This window comes from Falco biarmicus, chromosome 2 (assembly GCF_023638135.1).
Source record: "Falco biarmicus isolate bFalBia1 chromosome 2, bFalBia1.pri, whole genome shotgun sequence".
Classification (NCBI taxonomy): domain Eukaryota; kingdom Metazoa; phylum Chordata; class Aves; order Falconiformes; family Falconidae; genus Falco; species Falco biarmicus.
Window position 1 is genome coordinate 118493206 of NC_079289.1, and position 12159 is coordinate 118505364.

A 12159-nucleotide genomic window follows, 5' to 3' on the forward strand; every position below is an offset into this window, starting at 1 on the left:
TGCTGCTCTGTCAAAAAGCTGATAAATCAAAACGGGTGTGTGTGGGTGTGGGGGTGTGTGTGGACCCCCAACACCCAACCCCCAACCCCAACCCCAGCCTTTCCCTGAACTCATAATGCTGAAACTCTCATTAGGGACAACACACAAATTCTTGCAAGACTCGCAGCATGGCAGCTCTCTGACCTGGCCAACAAGCTCTACTTGAAACAATAATCCCGTTCACTCTACACTGTTTGTGTGCAAGTTGTAAGTAGGCATTTCACAGAGGCGGGCGTGTTGGGGCCAACACGTGCCTGAAACTTTAAAGGAAGTCAGGGTTTGACATTCATTAAAAAGGAAAGTTAGGACTTGAGTACAGAGTTTCTTCATTAGATTCTGCTCCAAGAGATTATAAACGCAGTGATTAGACATTTTTCATATGATTAAAGCTTTATATTGCCAGGGATTAGTTGCCTTCCATTAGACTGCACAGACAAAAGATCTTGCTTGGGACTGTAATTCGAAACAAAATGGCTGATTTCACATGACTCATTACACACAGAAGCAAAAAAAGAGATGTCTCAGTAAAAAAGTCTGCACTGTAGATCTGCTGTCATATAAAAGAGACAGCAATGTGTAGCAGCAATATAAAAAGCTCTGAACTTTGGTATCTGACTGATGTTAAAGTCCCATTCACTTTATTGCTTGCTGTACGATGCCAGTCACACATGAGATCGCTTTCCTGCTGGTGTTGGGGATTTCTGTCTAGTTGTTCCTTTGGTATTTTGATCGTTGGAAAATTAAGAAAAAGACAAGTGACTCGGTATTTAGTTTAATGTTATGTATTGTAGGTAAATATCACTTGATTGTTTGGTCATTAACAAGGGAAAAGCTAGTAAGAGGGAAAAAGGGTGCTAAGGAAACCAAACACAAGTTGCAATGAACCCCCTCGAGGGGCTATGATACAGACTGTGTTTTGATTGAGTTGTTTTTTCTCCCTTCTGCTATTTCTGTGAACCTCTTACGTCTGACTTGAAAAATACCATCCAACTGAGCCTGCTTTTTGTTGACACGGCTAACACGTCGTGACACACAAGCAAGGTTTCTTACACTTAGAAATTACTGTTTTGTTTGAAGGGAGCTCAGGTCTTTCACGTTTCAGACATGATTGCGAACACATACCAAGTGAATTCCTTTATGGCAGCAACAAGCGTTAAGCTTGGTGGCAGAGGATATGTAGTCAGAGATGCTGCTATTTGCTCACTTTTTTAGCCTGTAAGTGTAACACACTTTTTCATCTCGTTACCATCATTATTTTGCTAAGTTGCAACTTGAAATTTTTTAAGAGACCTTGACTACATATGGAATTAACTCACTTATTCCATATTAATAATCATCATATAACTGAGATCATATTCTGATGCTCTATTTCTCTGCTGTGATTTACTTTGACATTTTTATTGACCTTGTATAAAATAACCAGCCTATCTGTTTATTCTAGTGTTACAGTCTGGGATGTTAGGAGAAAACAAGAAATGAATTGATGAATAAGAGATATGGATTAAAAACTAGCTCTAACCACCTATTAAGAGTTGAAATTAGTATTTTATGTTCTTTACTTGAAAGGTTTGATTACTGATATGCTTTCTGCCAATTACTGTTGCAGGTTTTGTATTTCTGTAACACTGACATGATACTCAATACATGAATGCTGCAAAAAATAGCTCTTCTTGCTGTATTATAAAAGGTTGAAACATGGTTTTAGTTCTATGTGATAATTCCTGTCGTCTGCCTTCTGTGGTAATGGCCCTTTGGATGGTCTCTGCCAAGATCTTCAGAGAAAGGCATAGAATTGTCAGAGGCAAATATTCGTTGCAGGAACTGAGGGAGAACTTCATTTTGATTCTCACCTTGTTTGAGGGTGACAGTAAAAGATGATATCACCTCTCAGTTTCCCAGTTGTAATCTCTGCCCTCATCTAATCGTGCAGCCTTGGAAAAGGGGTAGAACATAGACAAAGGAAGCACAACTTGTAACTCCCCCTGGATTTTCAGTCTAGAAATATACTTCATATTTTTGTTGTCTTTGGTTATGTATACAACAACAGAGACTACCTGTACTTATTCTTCTATGACCCTAAGTCAACCAAGTTGTTTCTCGGAGACATGGAGCATTCTCATGGCCTGCTAAATAAGTTAGGTTTCCAACTTCTTTATCAGTTAGAGTAGAAACCTTGATTTATGACCAACTTATTTGTGAGATACTGCCTAAACCTGGTGTCTGAGGCTGTGTTATTGAATGAAAAGTCACAGACAAACTTTAATTTAAAGATCAAGTTCTAAATCTAAGCTTATTTTAGGAGGAAATGGCATTTTAAAATGTAAATAGCATCAAGATTAACCTGATCTATATGCTCGAAGAAACCTACAAAAGCTCACTTTATCTGTGTTAGCATAAGTTCTGCAATAATAGCTATTCTGTCTATAAAAAATGATCCTAAATAAATAGACATTTGCATATTAATCTGGATTGTACTTTATATGAATGGCAAAAGATAATATTTTAAAAGTTCATCGCATTCTGCCTTATGCCAATGAAAACTAACCTTAGTATTGCTTGCCAAATATACTACCCAAGGAAAATGAAGAAATGTTTCCTATTTGTCTTTTATTTACCTTATTATCTGGTGCTTTTTTTTTTTTTTTTTATTTGACTAAATATAAGTATGTGGTATTTACAGTGGCAGCAAAAGCTTCTTTTGAAGCAGTTGGTGGTCTGGCCACATATACTTGCTTTTAAAGAAATGTGCCCTTTTCTAAACCCAATGGCCTTTGTCATGGGCAATTAATACATTAACATTTGCTAATAGCTTAGTTGATATTTCAGCCTAGTGTTTAGATACTGTGCATATGACCTTTTTGGTTCCTCTAACATTCTGTGTGGTTTTTCACTTTTCTGAGCCTGAACTAATGCAATGGTCATTCAAACCTTAACAGTTCTGTAACAGCACCAAAGTTACTACCATAAGTGCTTAATACTTTATGCCCCATATTTGCTGTTGAGTATTTAATTAGTGTCAAGCATTAGTCAAAAACATTTTTTTAAATGAATAAGCAAATCATATTTTCTATTGTGATACTTAAAAATTCACTTGTTTGGACTTTACTCGATTTTTATTACCAGTCATGGAAAGAACATGGCTCTATTTATTTGGAAAGATATCTGCTGTGTTAATGATAATCTGTGCTAGGACATTCACATTGCTCTTGGACTGTTCCTGCTGACTTGCACGAGCTATCAGAGTTCTGCCTAGGGAAAAGAAAACATTTTCTAAAACAGATTTGGAAGGTTATTTCAAAACAGCATCACAGCTCTGTTTTCGTGACCAAAACCACATTCATCTCATTAAATTAATAAAGCCATAAGTCAGCACAGCATTTTCTAGATTAAAGTTTGTTTATGGGAACCAAATTTTCTCTCTAAATATTTTATGAAATGCAGATTAAAAGATGGTAGGTGTTCATGTTGTGAACAGCCCAGTGGAAGAAAAATAATGTATAAGTTACCTATTAAGTCTCTGGTGGAAGCAAGTAAAGATGGTTAGAAATAATTGTCTGTGGCAGAACAGACCTTACTCACTCCAAGATTTAAAAATCTAGTTATCAGAAAGTAGAGAACTCCGTGTTCCTTAATGAACCATATTGCTGTGACACAGAAAAGTTTTCTGACAGTCTAGAGCTGTATTCCTTTACTCTCCTACAGAAACCCAGCTACCGTACATGCTGAGTTCCCTAGACTAGCCCCAGCAAAACAGTTGTTAGTTTCTATGATTTTGTGTACATTGATCAAAGCTTTCAATTTGCGAATACTGGGTGCTTTTGGACATAGTTTTCTTGTAGATCAGAGCAGGTTTTCTTGTTTGCTAGGGCGCTAGCATTTTTTACACAGTTTTGAAATAACCAAATGGATCGTTCCCCTGAGCTTGGAAAGAGAAGAGTTGCACCTGCCTGAGAGTCAAAACCAGGAGCTGGAGGGCTGGGTATGCTACTGATCTTGTTGACTTTTTCAGAAGGCTCTGAAAAGCCCTGATGTGCACTAGGCAGTGAGCGTCAGTAACATTTTAGCTACAATTAACTGCTACTGCAGTTACAAAAAGGCAAATAAAAGGCAGCCTCTGCTTTTAACTGACAGGGAGCTGTCAGCTGCCGGGAGCTCTGCTGAAAGAGCTCTGGGTGGTCTGTCTCGGGTTCTCGGCAGCCTCCAGGACCTCAGTACAGCAGGAGACCCAGCATGTGGGGCTGCAGGGTACCAGCAGCCCTGCCTGTTGCACTCCCTCATTCTTTTCCTAGCTCGCTGTGGAACCTGTGAAAGTATGATACCTGATCCTTGGAAAGACAGCTCTCTGTGCGTGGGGAAGATTAAATCATCAGAAGCTATGGCTGAAATCTATAGAGGTCTTTTGCAGCCAAAAACTGACATGTTACTTGACTGTTAGCTCAGTCCTCTATCCACACATTGAGAAGAAAATCCCTTTGGACACCTTTTTTTTTTTTTTTTTTTTTTTCTTAATATTGGGGCTGACATCTGATCTTTTCACGTGGGCAAAAAAACACCTGATGGGCCACATGGAGCCCTGGTAATACTTACAGAAGGCACAAACAAGGGCCCAAAATTTTAAGAAAAGATTGATGTGTTATTGATGTGCTCAGGTGATGGAAGTTGCCTGTGTTGTGAGGGTGCACCTAGGCAGCACCAGAGGCAGGCTGCCTGGCACTGACCGTGCTTCCCAGGGAGATGGGCCAGAGGATGCAGTCTGCAGACTGCAGTACGGTATGTTAAAGTATGGTAAAGAAAAATATTGCTGGCAATAACAGGTTGCTAAAAATGTGATGCAGAGCCTCACTATGAAGCACTTTTCTATCACGAATATTTGAAGCATTACTGCCATAAGTTTCACGTAAACCACCTGCAGATATTATTTTGCCATCTAGGGTGCACGAGACAATAATGTCTTCTCCATGCTGGTCATATGGTCTGAGCCTAATGACCTACTTGTCCATATCTTAAAACCTCACCATGCTGACTGGGATTGAAAAGGACTGGAAAATGGGCATCAAGCTCCTGACTGATTTTCCCAGTACATGGTGCACACCTAGTTTAATAGACAGCAACAACGTATCATTGATCACGAATATCACTTTCTTCCCCTGGATGCAGGATGGGAATTACATTATCTGTGTTTGGAGAAAGAGCAATTCAAAATGGCTCAGTTTCATCGGTGTCATCTTTGAAGGCAGCAAGCAAGATGCAGATGCAGAGCTAGACACAGCTTCTGTGCTTGTTGTGTGACTTTGCGTTAGTTCCCTTAACTCTTCAGCTTTGGAGATGTAGCCATTACTGTAGGAAAAGGAAAGGCTGGCCAATAGGTCTCCCTTGCTAGCTTATGGGTTAAGATTCATAAGTTTTTGATAATACATTAGAAGATCATTTTAAAGAGCTGTCTGAGATCTGAACTACTGGTTATTTCTTTGACGGTTCTGGGAAATGTTGCTAGCCAGAATTCCCCTACCTAAAAGGGGGTATTCCTGTGAATTGTCAGTACGGTGTTCCATATCTCATTCCTCCTCTCCCTCAAGAGTGAAACGCTCACAATTTGTCATTTATTAATTCTTCATCAAGCTGTTATGAAAAAGCTCTGAAATAGTTTTATTTTTTCCTTTTTAAGTTAATGATCCTCTTAAATGGACTCAATTTTATTCAAGGATCTGCAAACTGTAAACGAAATACACTTTTCAAGTATCATCTGTGTACTAGTGGATGGCCATATCTTAAGTGTTAGGTTTAAGAATTAGTTTCATAATGGTATTTGCAAGAAGTCCACCTGAGATCTACTGTATATCCGAGTCCATTAAAATGTGCCTGGAAAAAGTGATTCACCCTTTTAATTCACCCTTGTAACTAGCCAAGTTGTATTTTGTTGGCGTTCTAGTCCTAGGAAAATGCTGTAATCATTCCATAGTACTAACCTGCTGAAGTTAGTGACACCCGAGATTTAGATGGAAGAGTGAAATATGAATGTTAAAGTTAAGCAGATGCTTATGTAAAGAGTGACCTAATTATGCTAGAAGCTGTTCTGTTCTGAAGCAAACTGTTTTCAGCTTTGCAGCCTAAACAGTGAAAGGGGTGAGTTGCCTTTTTATCAGCCTAGTGTTTGTGTATGTGGGCAAATCTAGATCATATGCACTTAAGCATGTTGTTAGTGCTTTGCAAAATCCAGACTTTAATGCAAAAAAAACCCTACATGCTTGAGAACCCTAGGAAAAACCGGAGAAGTCAATAGAAAATACTGGAGCTGAGGTATTGCAGTGTGTTCCTTTAAAAATGTTTAGATAAATCCTATTGCATGGTTTGCTTTATTACAGAAACCTTAAAAACATCTCCTTAAATTATGACTCCTTTAGATTATTATCTTCATTTCTGTTTGTGAAAAATGGAATCAACTCTTAGCCTCACATTTTTTTATCCAATCTATAGCAAGTCTATCTTATAGTCCTCTTTTTTTATATTGGATTACAACCACTGCTAGTATCAGAATAAAAGCAGCTTGGTTTTGTCTGGTTTTCAGTTGTGTGATGTTCTTCTCCTGGTTAGTAAGATAAAGAAATGAATCCTGGAAAGATCATTTTAAAACCTGATTCCCTTATACTGGGTGCTTTGTGAGTGTGTGCTGGTTTTTGGTTCGCTGCACTCTCTAGCCTTTCCTGTAGCTGAGAAGTTCTTTGGTCTCTAAAGGGCAAAGAATCCCCTTCTTAAGACTCAATTCAGAACTGCAGTATGTCGTATTTTCTCTTAGAAGAGAAAGTTTTCAAACAGCTAAGACCATATGGAGAACTTTGACTGCTCTGTGTGGCCGCGGACTTCATTGTATATGCTATGATTCCAGGAAGAATGAAATGGAAGGCAGGTCCCTAATGTGGTACTTTTTAATTATTTACAAAGCTGAGTGTTTTTTAACGGGGCTGATGTACCTTGGTTCCAGATCATTCCCCCATCTTTTCCCTTTAAAACTCCACACGTAATGGGGTTATAGCATTGTTCAACAATAATACTCTTTCTTCCAGCTCTTAAACCCTGATGACATTTATTGGAAGATGTGATGGATATTCAGACTTAAAGCCTTCTAATTTTTTTTATTTTTTTTTTTTTCTGATGGACGGTTTTGTTGACTGGAGATTTGATTACATGGTTCTGCAATGCTAACAGGACTGAAAAGTCAAGTCATACTTAATCACCTAGTAATGATACATAACTTGGAAAATGAAAAGCGTGTCTGTTGTGTATTTTACTTTGGCTTCAGTTGAATACAAAATTCCAGATGCAGCATCAACCTTAATTTGCAAAGGGAACTTCTCTGCTTTTCAGGGCTTTATAGCCAAAAAGAAATGTTCTTCTGTTTCTCAGCTTCTTTTATATATATATCTATGTCCTCCTCATATAGATTCTTCCTCTTCTTCCCCCCACCCCCCTGCCCGCCCTAGGAATACACTCAAAGCATTATAAGCAGAAGAGCAGTATCAGCCTCTTACAAGTGAGGAAACGGTGGCACAGAGCGTGATAGGGACCAGTAACATTTAGCAAGCTATGTACACAACTGCAAAGAGACCAAAGTCTCCAGAGTCCTGTGCAAGTAGTGAATCAATCTCGGAACTCTGCTTAGGAAGAACATTCCAGGGTAGCTAATTTACCCATATGTTTGTACCAGGATTCAGCTGGATTCTTAAAGTATTATTTACATGTGGATGCTGCATACCATCTTTGCTTACAAGAAAACATACCTTAGGGTTTGATATGGTATGTTCTGCTAGTTTTGGATAAACATGAATTCATGCAAATATCTATAAAGAAAACTCATTTTTTTAAAAAAAAAGGGCAAAGTGGTATTTAACATACGTTTCCATGTGGAAATTAGCATGTTCCCACTGCTGGTGTTCTTGGACTGAATACTTGTTGGCTTTGTATTTCATGATGTACAACGGGTTTGGTTTTTTCTGTGACTCAATGTTATTTGGTGAAGGCAATTACAGTAACATATTTACATTTTTAGGGATCTATCAAAGGAGGTAAAAAAGAAGTATTTCACCTGAACTGAACATTCCAAACAGTAGGGAATGCAGAACAGCCTTGACAAGAAATCTGTGCTGCTAACGTGAGATGAGCTTTATAGATCTGTGAAAATAAATAAATAAATATCAACAGAGCAAAACACATTAATAATTAAAAACAAATACTAGAACATAACTCAGGCAGTGTCACCATATGCAGCTAGTGTGACTCATGCAGTAAGCACCCCTTATTTTCTTGCTCTTACGGTTCAGAATTCTCTGCTGTTTCAAGCGTACCCTCACTTTTGTATACCCCAGTATGTCCCAGCTACTTCAATCCCAGCAATGGGAAATACTCCTCACTTCTTGGAATAAACGCAGCACAAGTAAAACATTCATAAAATTCAATAATCAAATAACATAATTCCAGACCTAGGAAGAGAATAAATAGAGCCCAGAGCAAGCAAGCTTATCTTTACAGCCAAACTGGAGGTGGCAGGATGCTCAACAGGCTATTATAGGCTATTATTTTGTACTAGAATGTTTGAGAAGCAGAACGGAAAGGCAGGTGACTTTCTCTCCTTCAAGACCATTATTTGGATAAGGAGATTTGCTCCTTGTGTAAATGCTAATGCCTGTGTGCTTGAATTCAATATCTGATTGACAAGTGTGATGCTTTAAAAATGGTATCATTCCCTAGTGTATTTCCTACATGTTAATTTAGTACTGGTATAGAGGAAAAGAATCTGCATACAGTACAGAATTGTTATTTTGACTAGATGTAAGCCTGTAATTTTTCAGCAATGTATGTAGTACTTTCAAGCGCATGCTCAGATGCCTTTTGGGAGATACAACAAGCACCTAATCTAAAATTTTATTTCTTTTGAGGTGTTTTGCTAAAAAGGGGATTGAGCTTCTATGAAGCAAAAAGAGAAATTGAATGAAGATCACTTTGCTGAACTAAAGAGGTTGTGTCAGTATTCTAATTATTGTGGACAAACCTAATTAACTAACTTTCACACTCTGGACATGTATTTATGCAAATTTCAAGAGGAGGGTAAAGGAATCCTTTCTCTGCAATGAACTCATCAGTGTAGGAAAGCTTTCAGTGGCAGGTTAGTCTGGGAAAATTAGAAGTCAGACTTGGCTATATTCTTTAATGGAAATATAATCAGCAATACATCTTTATGAAATGTGCACTGCCATCACATAATACCCACTCGGAGGTGAGGTAAGGGCTGGAGGCAGTAGTCCAAAATCATTAACATCCCCCAGGTGAATATAATGGGATGATAAATGTTCACTCATTTTCAGTTTTCAAATGGTTTTTAAACTAAAACAGAAAGGAATTTTATATCAATTTAGTCAGCTCCATACTTTAGTCCAGTAATAAAAGACTTCACGTCCATCCATCCGCTGTGTATTTGCAACACCTGGGTTAGGAGGTGGCATTATTTCTGTTGGTGCAATTACACCAAGGGAAGATGGAAGGGTAGGAATCATTCTGGTGTACTTCTTGATTTATGTAATAAAATTGAACGTTGTGTTCTTCTATAGCAGAGTATCAGTTGAGTGAGTTTCTTTACTGGAACAGAGTAAAAAGGCCCAGTCCCCGACGATATTTGGTTCAATAGACTTGCCCTGACAGTTTCCATTCTTCTTATTTCTACCAGAAGTGATAGGGGCAGGAGTGGATCAGAAACAAGCGTTTGTCCTGGATATTTTAAAACACTTTAGAGAAAGAAAAGTACATGGCTTGTCTATTTTGATTTCCATATGAGGATACAATGCTTTATCAGCTTGCCTTTCAGTAAAAAAAAAAAAAAAAAAAAAAAAAGTAAGATATTTGGAGGATCTGTAGATTTTGGGCAGTCTTTGTGGTTCCATTTATCTGCTCTTGCTACAGCAATTGGCAACCTGTGGATGACAGCAGAACAGATATTTGATTTTAGTTGGCACTCTAAAGTGTCACTAACCCCAAGGGATTAAGTCTTCTGGGATATAGACTGTATAGGGCATAACATAGAGAACAGTATCATTGTGCCATTTGATTTTAAAACTTCTTTTTATTTTTAAGGCGTTATTCCCATTTCAAGGGTTATAAAAGAAAAGGAGGCACTGCTTCTCTACTTCTGAATGGATATAAGAAAATGTTATTGCTTTGTCTGAAATACTGTCCTTTGAGAGAGATCTTAAAAAGAAAATTCCCTCATGGAAAAATTCATTGCAATTCACATTCGTTATCTTGCTAATACATCAGTCCAGTATCTACACTATTCATAACTGATCAAAGTGTGGCATTTTTGACTTTTGCTTAGTGAAAATATGTTGCTACAAATGGATCCAAATTGGCTACTCACCTAGTTGTGTATATACAATTAGTGACTTATAAAAGGAGGACAATTTCACCTTTCTTCCACTGCCATATTTATTGAGGAATTTAGTTTTCTGGACAAATGCATCATGTGCACTTTGCAGTGTCTCAGCATACCTGCACCTTTATAAGGCTGGGTGCATCTAGCATGCTTTCTTAGTAAAATAGCAGCAAACAACTACCTTGGAGTTCTTACCTTTGACTTACAACAAAATACAAAAGCTGCGCAAAGTAATGTATGTAGGGGAGATGGCTCATTACTTGCTGCCTTGGTAACTTACTGTTACACTGAAGGCAATAAAAGAAGAACATTAACATTGCTTGTGCATAATGTTTTGTATCTAAGTAGTACTTAAAATAGCATCATCTTATCAAAGGTGCATTCTAGACATGATGGTTCTTGCAAGTTCAGATTCTTTCTTAATGGTCTTCTCATGCACGTGGCAAATATTCACCTGTTTAGCAGATATTTAGGAATGCTTTAGCATGTGTTTAGGCATGGTATGAACTAGAACTCTTAGAGAAGCAGTGATGAAATGCTTTTGTATTCAGAGTGGGTGGTAAGCTTTGACTCTTAGTGTCTGTGATTACAGTGTTGGAGAGAAATGCTAATAATAGGACAGGCTGAAAACGAGCAAATGGCTAGAATATGGCAACTTGCTATGCAGATACATAAGGATATATGCCTATGGATATTTGGTGGATAAATCAGAATCCTTATTAACATTGTGTGGATGGATTGCTCATATAGCCAAATGTTTTGCAGACTGTCAGGGAGTAGACCACACTGCACGATCCAGGAAAGATCAATGAACTGTAGTCAATGTGCCAGGCAGGCATGAAAAGATGGGTGTTGGATGCATGGAGGGAAAGGCATGGGATACATTTAATTCGTAGGAAAGGTAAGCCCTGCTGGGAGTAAAAACCACACAGTCAAACCTTACCTGAAAGGCGGTTATGCTGGGTACTAACCAACTTCAGTTCACCTGGGATGTACAAACAACTGGGTTAGCTCTGGGATCTGAGCTGAGCCCCAGTAGCAGATGGATGAATAATCTGAGTGTTAAAGTCATGTATGCTGAGGACTTCTTTTGTTTGCTTTGTGATTGCACTTTTCTCCTCTGATGTTGTGGCAGGGTATTTGTTTGCTTTCCTAAATTTTGTACTCTCCTCTTCAGCTTTCAGAGGGAAACCAGTTGCAGAATATGAGGAAAGAATCTATTTTGTTAGATACGTCTTTTCTAAAGGCTTTTCAGTGAAAATGTGCTGATGAGTTTCTGGATACTAGGCTGGCATCAGTTTTAAAGGATTTGCTTACACCGTGGAACTGGCCACCAGTATATGACACCTTTTAGTATTGCTACACCAGTTTCCAGAAGGACGGCTGGATTAAATACTCATCTGTGATCCGTCAGAGGTATCTGACAGACTGCCACTGCTAAATTACTCAAGGCAGGTACCTACAATGGCCATTCTTCTTGTTCAGTGATACAGTGAACACGTTATTCCTGGCTAGAGAAAAATGTCAGACTTGTGGAGGAAGCATTCTCAGTTGCCTGCAGGTAACCTGCCTTTAATTGAAGAGGCTGGGGAAGGAATCATGTCTCCCTTCAGGAATTCTCTATCACCATTTCCTATTAAGCTTATGAGAGATATCTTAGAGAGAATATCTTTGGGGAAGCCTTTAATTCATTCAGGTACTAA